At 34.7% G+C, this 8,258-nt stretch overlaps 2 non-coding genes across 2 annotated transcripts; both read left to right on the top strand.

Annotated features, from left to right (window-relative positions):
* The first annotated feature begins 1,692 nt into the window (after positions 1–1,692).
* Positions 1,693–1,766, top strand: TRNAN-AUU (transfer RNA asparagine (anticodon AUU)). The gene has a single exon. It is a non-coding gene; the product is annotated as a tRNA-Asn (tRNA).
* Positions 1,767–7,537: 5,771 nt separating this feature from the next.
* TRNAN-AUU (transfer RNA asparagine (anticodon AUU)) lies at positions 7,538–7,611 on the top strand. Its single transcript has one exon. It is a non-coding gene; the product is annotated as a tRNA-Asn (tRNA).
* The last annotated feature ends 647 nt before the right edge of the window (positions 7,612–8,258 follow it).

Here is an 8,258-nt window from a genome sequence, read left to right on the forward strand (position 1 = left end):
CAAGCTGGAAAGATGATTTTAATATATCACTTGTACATTTTGTATTGCTCTTCTGGTGACAATGTAGTTTGTTTTTGTCAATTACCATTTTAATAATAGGGTAAAGAAAATGAAGTGGATTTTTGAAAGAAAACAATACTGTCAATACACTATTAAAACAAATTAAAATGGTAAAAGTTATTGTACTTTAAGTAAAAATAAAAGAGACAAAATATCAATCCCAGTTTTGGATTACTTTAATTAACAAAAAAAAAAATGCATATAGCAGAGGATAGTTTCAATCTGCCTACCTCTCGGTTATGAGCCCAGCATGCTTCCATTGCAGTACTCTGCTGCACATGTAAGTTCAAGAGATCCTGAAGCACTCACTCATCATGGGAAAGTACCAATGTGTTTCTTCGTTGGTTGATGGAAGAAACATCTTACAAAAACTCTCCAGATTATTGACTTTTTAAAGTTTTTCTAGGAAACGTTTTAGATGAATGCTTATTAGCCTTTGTCAGTATGGACTTTTTGCAAAGTGTCTCTGTGGCGCAATCAGTTAGTGTGTACGGCTATTAACCAAAAGGTTGGTGGTTCAATCCCACCTAGGGACCTAATTGACCTTGTTATCAGATTTTGGTGATCTTTAAGTAGACAAGTCATAATTTCAAACCCCCTGTTATGGTGTAGGGTACCTGGCCTTCTCTGATGTAATCAGAGTTAGATTTGATTCAGTGATTTTATAAAAACAGCTAGGAAGCACAATTTAGCAGTGGGTTGCAGAGAAAAAAAATATGCTGGCAGAAAAATCCAATTGAGTGATTAAACAGCTCTTCATTTTCTGGCTTTATTTTTATGCTAACAAATTTGTTCTCTGAAAAGTGTCCACAAAGCCAAGTCTCTGATTAACACCTTTGTAAGGATGGCTTTTCACCTATTACTAAATTAAACTTGCTTCATTGGAAAGGCAGCAAGATGCATCCTCATTTCAATGTCTACTGAAATAATACAGGTTGACACCAGGAAACATTAACGCCACTGCATCCTTGCTGCTTTCTCATGTGGAAGTCTGTTTAATGTGAAAACAAGGTGATATCTAATTAGCACACAGGTAAGGAATTAAGAAAATCTTTATTTAAGGGTGAAGATGTTTCTCACAAAATCGTTGCCCCAATGCATCATTGAAATTCAAGCTGGAAAGATGATTTTAATATATCACTTGTACATTTTGTATTGCTCTTCTGGTGACAATGTAGTTTGTTTTTGTCAATTACCATTTTAATAATAGGGTAAAGAAAATTAAGTGGATTTTTGAAAGAAAACAATACTGTCAATATACTATTAAAACAAATTAAAATGGTAAAAGTTATTGTACTTTAAGTAAAAATAAAAGAGCCAAAATATCAATCCCAGTTTTGGATTACTTTAATTAACAAACAAAAAAATGCATATAGCAGAGGATAGTTTCAATCTGCCTACCTCTGGGTTATGGGCCCAGCATGCTTCCATTGCTGTACTCTGCTGCACATGTAAGTGCAAGAGATCCTGAAGCACTCACTCATCATGGGAAAGTACCAATGTGTTTCTTCGTTGGTTGATGGAAGAAACATCTTACAAAAACTCTCCAGATTATTGACTTTTTAAAGTTTTTCTAGGAAACGTTTTAGATGAATGCTTATTAGCCTTTGTCAGTATGGACTTTTGCAAAGTGTCTCTGTGGCGCAATCGGTTAGTGTGTTTGGCTATTAACCAAAATGTTGGTGGTTCAATCCCACCCAGGGACGTAATTAACCTTGTGATCAGATTTTGGTGATATTTAAGGAGACAAGTCAAAATTTCAAACCTCCTCTTATGGTGTAGGGTACATGGCCTTCTCTGATGTAATCAGAGTTAGATTTGATTCAGTGATTTTATAAAAAACAGCTAGGAAGCACAATTTAGCAGTGGGTTGCAGAGAAAAAAAATATGCTGGCAGAAAAATCCAATCGAGTGATTAAACAGCTCTTCATTTTCTGGCTTTATTTTTATGCTAACAAATTTGTTCTCTGAAAAGTGTCCACAAAGCCAAGTCTCTGATTAACACCTTTGTAAGGATGGTTTTTCACCTATTACTAAATTAAACTTGCTTCATTGGAAAGGCAGCAAGATGCATCCTCATTTCAATGTCTACTGAAATAATACAAGTTGACACCAGGAAACATTAACGCCACTGCATCCTTGCTGCTTTCTCATGTGGAAGTCTGTTTAATGTGAAAACAAGGTGATATCTAATTAGCACACAGGTAAGGAATTAAGAAAATCTTTATTTAAGGGTGAAGATGTTTCTCACAAAATTGTTGACCCAATGCAACATTGAAATTCAAGCTGGAAAGATGATTTTAATATATCACTTGTACATTTTGTATTGCTCTTCTGGTGACAATGTAGTTTGTTTTTGTCAATTACCATTTTAATAATAGGGTAAAGAAAATGAAGTGGATTTTTGAAAGAAAACAATACTGTCAATACACTATTAAAACAAATTAAAATGGTAAAAGTTATTGTACTTTAAGTAAAAATAAAAGAGACAAAATATCAATCCCAGTTTTGGATTACTTTAATTAACAAAAAAAAAAATGCATATAGCAGAGGATAGTTTCAATCTGCCTACCTCTCGGTTATGAGCCCAGCATGCTTCCATTGCAGTACTCTGCTGCACATGTAAGTTCAAGAGATCCTGAAGCACTCACTCATCATGGGAAAGTACCAATGTGTTTCTTCGTTGGTTGATGGAAGAAACATCTTACAAAAACTCTCCAGATTATTGACTTTTTAAAGTTTTTCTAGGAAACGTTTTAGATGAATGCTTATTAGCCTTTGTCAGTATGGACTTTTTGCAAAGTGTCTCTGTGGCGCAATCAGTTAGTGTGTACGGCTATTAACCAAAAGGTTGGTGGTTCAATCCCACCTAGGGACCTAATTGACCTTGTTATCAGATTTTGGTGATCTTTAAGTAGACAAGTCATAATTTCAAACCCCCTGTTATGGTGTAGGGTACCTGGCCTTCTCTGATGTAATCAGAGTTAGATTTGATTCAGTGATTTTATAAAAACAGCTAGGAAGCACAATTTAGCAGTGGGTTGCAGAGAAAAAAAATATGCTGGCAGAAAAATCCAATTGAGTGATTAAACAGCTCTTCATTTTCTGGCTTTATTTTTATGCTAACAAATTTGTTCTCTGAAAAGTGTCCACAAAGCCAAGTCTCTGATTAACACCTTTGTAAGGATGGCTTTTCACCTATTACTAAATTAAACTTGCTTCATTGGAAAGGCAGCAAGATGCATCCTCATTTCAATGTCTACTGAAATAATACAGGTTGACACCAGGAAACATTAACGCCACTGCATCCTTGCTGCTTTCTCATGTGGAAGTCTGTTTAATGTGAAAACAAGGTGATATCTAATTAGCACACAGGTAAGGAATTAAGAAAATCTTTATTTAAGGGTGAAGATGTTTCTCACAAAATCGTTGCCCCAATGCATCATTGAAATTCAAGCTGGAAAGATGATTTTAATATATCACTTGTACATTTTGTATTGCTCTTCTGGTGACAATGTAGTTTGTTTTTGTCAATTACCATTTTAATAATAGGGTAAAGAAAATTAAGTGGATTTTTGAAAGAAAACAATACTGTCAATATACTATTAAAACAAATTAAAATGGTAAAAGTTATTGTACTTTAAGTAAAAATAAAAGAGCCAAAATATCAATCCCAGTTTTGGATTACTTTAATTAACAAACAAAAAAATGCATATAGCAGAGGATAGTTTCAATCTGCCTACCTCTGGGTTATGGGCCCAGCATGCTTCCATTGCTGTACTCTGCTGCACATGTAAGTGCAAGAGATCCTGAAGCACTCACTCATCATGGGAAAGTACCAATGTGTTTCTTCGTTGGTTGATAGAAGAAACATCTTACAAAAACTCTCCAGATTATTGACTTTTTTACGTTTTTCTAGGAAACATTTTAGATGAATGCTTATTAGCATTTGTCAGTAAGTACTTTTTGCAAAGTGTCTCTGTGGCGCAATCAGTTAGTGTGTACGGCTATTAACCAAAAGGTTGGTGGTTCAATCCCACCCAGGGACGTAATTGACATTGTTATCAGATTTTGGTGATCTTTAAGTAGACAAGTCAAATTTCATACCCCCTGTTATGGTGTAGGGTACCTGGCCTTCTCTGATGTAATCAGAGTTAGATTTGATTCAGTGATTTTATAAAAACATCTAGGAAGCACAATTTAGGAGTGGGTTGCAGAGAAAAAGAAATATGCTGGCAAAAAAACCAAATTGCGTGATTAAACAGCTCTTCATTTTCTGGCTTTATTTTTATGCTAACAAATTTGTTCTCTGAAAAGTGTCCACAAAGCCAAGTCTCTGATTAACACCTTTGTAGGGATGGTTTTTCACCTATTACTAAATTAAACTTGCTTCATTGGAAAGGCAGCAAGATGTATCCTCATTTCAATGTCTACTGAAATAATACAGGTTGACACCAGGAAACATTAACGCCACTGCATCCTTGCTGCTTTCTCATGTGGAAGTCTGTTTAATGTGAAAACAAGGTGATATCTAATTAGCACACAGGTAAGGAATTAAGAAAATCTTTATTTAAGGGTGAAGATGTTTCTCACAAAATCGTTGCCCCAATGCATCATTGAAATTCAAGCTGGAAAGATGATTTTAATATATCACTTGTACATTTTGTATTGCTCTTCTGGTGACAATGTAGTTTGTTTTTGTCAATTACCATTTTAATAATAGGGTAAAGAAAATGAAGTGGATTTTTGAAAGAAAACAATACTGTCAATATACTATTAAAACAAATTAAAATGGTAAAAGTTATTGTACTTAAAGTAAAAATAAAAGAGACAAAATATCAATCCCAGTTTTGGATTACTTTAATTAACAAACAAAAAAATGCATATAGCAGAGGATAGTTTCAATCTGCCTACCTCTGGGTTATGGGCCCAGCATGCTTCCATTGCAGTACTCTGCTGCACATGTAAGTGCAAGAGATCCTGAAGCACTCACTCATCATGGGAAAGTACCAATGTGTTTCTTCGTTGGTTGATGGAAGAAACATCTTACAAAAACTCTCCAGATTATTGACTTTTTAAAGTTTTTCTAGGAAACGTTTTAGATGAATGCTTATTAGCCTTTGTCAGTATGGACTTTTGCAAAGTGTTTCTGTGGCGCAATCAGTTAGTATGTATGGCTATTAACCATAAGGTTGGTGGTTCAATCCCACCGAGGGACCTAATTGACCTTGTTATCAGATTTTGGTGATCTTTAAGTAGACAAGTCAAAATTTCAAACCCCCTGTTATGGTGTAGGGTACCTGGCCTTCTCTGATGTAATCAGAGTTAGATTTGATTCAGTGATTTTATAAAAACAGCTAGGAAGCACAATTTAGCAGTGGGTTGCAGAGAAAAAAAATATGCTGGCAGAAAAATCCAATTGAGTGATTAAACAGCTCTTCATTTTCTGGCTTTATTTTTATGCTAACAAATTTGTTCTCTGAAAAGTGTCCACAAAGCCAAGTCTCTGATTAACACCTTTGTAAGGATGGTTTTTCACCTATTACTAAATTAAACTTGCTTCATTGGAAAGGCAGCAAGATGCATCCTCATTTCAATGTCTACTGAAATAATACAAGTTGACACCAGGAAACATTAACGCCACTGCATCCTTGCTGCTTTCTCATGTGGAAGTCTGTTTAATATGAAAACAAGGTGATATCTAATTAGCACACAGGTAAGGAATTAAGAAAATCTTTATTTAAGGGTGAAGATGTTTCTCACAAAATCGTTGCCCCAATGCATCATTGAAATTCAAGCTGGAAATATGATTTTAATATATCACTTGTACATTTTGTATTGCTCTTCTGGTGACAATGTAGTTTGTTTTTGTCAATTACCATTTTAATAATAGGGTAAAGAAAATGAAGTGGATTTTTGAAAGAAAACAATACTGTCAATATACTATTAAAACAAATTAAAATGGTAAAAGTTATTGTACTTTAAGTAAAAATAAAAGAGACAAAATATCAATCCCAGTTTTGGATTACTTTAATTAACAAAAAAAATGCATATAGCAGAGGATAGTTTCAATCTGCCTACCTCTGGGTTATGGGCCCAGCATGCTTCCATTGCAGTACTCTGCTGCACATGTAAGTGCAAGAGATCCTGAAGCACTCACTCATCATGGGAAAGTACCAATGTGTTTCTTCGTTGGTTGATGGAAGAAACATCTTACAAAAACTCTCCAGATTATTGACTTTTTAAAGTTTATCTAGGAAACGTTTTAGATGAATGCTTATTAGCCTTTGTCAGTATGGAATTTTGCAAAGTGTCTCTGTGGCGCAATCAGTTAGTATGTACGGCTATTAACCATAAGGTTGGTGGTTCAATCCCATCCAGGGACCTAATTGACCTTGTTATCAGATTTTGGTGATCTTTAAGTAGACCAGTCAAATTTTCAAACCCCCTGTTATGGTGTAGGGTACCTGGCCTTCTCTGATGTAATCAGAGTTAGATTTGATTCAGTGATTTTATAAAAAACATCTAGGAAGCACAATTTAGCAGTGGGTTGCAGAGAAAAAGAAATATGCTGGCAAAAAAATCAAATTGCGTGATTAAACAGCTCTTCATTTTCTGGCTTTATTTTTATGCTAACAAATTTGTTCTCTGAAAAGTGTCCACAAAGCCAAGTCTCTGATTAACACCTTTGTAGGGATGGTTTTTCACCTATTACTAAATTAAACTTGCTTCATTGGAAAGGCAGCAAGATGTATCCTCATTTCAATGTCTACTGAAATAATACAGGTTGACACCAGGAAACATTAACGCCACTGCATCCTTGCTGCTTTCTCATGTGGAAGTCTGTTTAATGTGAAAACAAGGTGATATCTAATTAGCACACAGGTAAGGAATTAAGAAAATCTTTATTTAAGGGTGAAGATGTTTCTCACAAAATTGTTGACCCAATGCATCATTGAAATTCAAGCTGGAAAGATGATTTTAATATATCACTTGTACATTTTGTATTGCTCTTCTGGTGACAATGTAGTTTGTTTTTGTCAATTACCATTTTAATAATAGGGTAAAGAAAATGAAGTTGATTTTTGAAAGAAAACAATACTGTCAATATACTATTAAAACAAATTAAAATGGTAAAAGTTATTGTACTTTAAGTAAAAATAAAAGAGACAAAATATCAATCCCAGTTTTGGATTACTTTAACAAAAAAAATGCATATAGCAGAGGATAGTTTCAATCTGCCTACCTCTGGGTTATGGGCCCAGCATGCTTCCATTGCAGTACTCTGCTGCACATGTAAGTGCAAGAGATCCTGAAGCACTCACTCATCATGGGAAAGTACCAATGTGTTTCTTCGTTGGTTGATGGAAGAAACATCTTACAAAAACTCTCCAGATTATTGACTTTTTAAAGTTTTTCTAGGAAACGTTTTAGATGAATGCTTATTAGCCTTTGTCAGTATGGACTTTTGCAAAGTGTCTCTGTGGCGCAATCGGTTAGTGTGTTTGGCTATTAACCAAAATGTTGGTGGTTCAATCCCACCCAGGGACGTAATTAACCTTGTGATCAGATTTTGGTGATATTTAAGGAGACAAGTCGTCAAAATTTCAAACCTCCTCTTATGGTGTAGGGTACATGGCCTTCTCTGATGTAATCAGAGTTAGATTTGATTCAGTGATTTATAAAAAACAGCTAGGAAGCACAATTTAGCAGTGGGTTGCAGAGAAAAAAAATATGCTGGCAGAAAAATCCAATCGAGTGATTAAACAGCTCTTCATTTTCTGGCTTTATTTTTATGCTAACAAATTTGTTCTCTGAAAAGTGTCCACAAAGCCAAGTCTCTGATTAACACCTTTGTAAGGATGGTTTTTCACCTATTACTAAATTAAACTTGCTTCATTGGAAAGGCAGCAAGATGCATCCTCATTTCAATGTCTACTGAAATAATACAAGTTGACACCAGGAAACATTAACGCCACTGCATCCTTGCTGCTTTCTCATGTGGAAGTCTGTTTAATGTGAAAACAAGGTGATATCTAATTAGCACACAGGTAAGGAATTAAGAAAATCTTTATTTAAGGGTGAAGATGTTTCTCACAAAAATGTTGACCCAATGCAACATTGAAATTCAAGCTGGAAAGATGATTTTAATATATCACTTGTACATTTTGTATTGCTCTTCTGGTGACAATGTAGTT

This window comes from Pseudophryne corroboree, unplaced genomic scaffold, assembly GCF_028390025.1.
Source record: "Pseudophryne corroboree isolate aPseCor3 unplaced genomic scaffold, aPseCor3.hap2 scaffold_2906, whole genome shotgun sequence".
In the NCBI taxonomy this organism is placed as follows: domain Eukaryota; kingdom Metazoa; phylum Chordata; class Amphibia; order Anura; family Myobatrachidae; genus Pseudophryne; species Pseudophryne corroboree.